This window comes from Chaetura pelagica, unplaced genomic scaffold, assembly GCF_000747805.2.
Source record: "Chaetura pelagica isolate M959 unplaced genomic scaffold, ChaPel_1.0 scaffold3000, whole genome shotgun sequence".
Taxonomy (NCBI): Eukaryota; Metazoa; Chordata; class Aves; order Apodiformes; family Apodidae; genus Chaetura; species Chaetura pelagica.
Window position 1 is genome coordinate 3386 of NW_009951907.1, and position 579 is coordinate 3964.

Consider the following 579-nt stretch of genomic DNA (forward strand, 5'->3'; position numbering starts at 1 on the left):
GGAGGAAGCTGTCGCTGGGGACAGTGGCTGTGGCAACAGGAGGTGGGCTGTCACCAAGACTGACAGAGGGTGACAGAGGATGGGCTGTTGGTGTGGGTGTTGACATCTTGGGTTGGCAGGGGCCATCACCCTGTGCCAGTGGATGTGAGGGACAGGGACAGGCTGCCAATATGGGTGATTGTGGGTGTCAGGGACAAGTTGTTTCTGATGATGGGGGGCAGGTTTGCCACACTGGGTGACAGGGACACAAGGGACATGCATGCCAGGGAGACAATTTTCTCCCAGGTGACCCTGGCTGCATGGGCCAGGGACACCTCCTGGTGTGATGGTCACCATGGGTGATGGGGACAGGCTGTCTCTCAGGGTGACAGTGGCCCTGGATGACAAGAACAGCTGTTTATTGGGTGACAGTGGCTGTGGGTGACAGGGGGACAGGCTGTCAGTGTGGGTGGTTGTTGCCGCAAGTGACAGGCTGTGTCTCAGGGTGACAGTGCCCGTGGGTGACAGTGACAAGTGTGGCTGGGGGGTGATAGTGGCCTGTGGGTGCCAGGCTGTCACCGGGGGTGGCTGTGGGTGGCA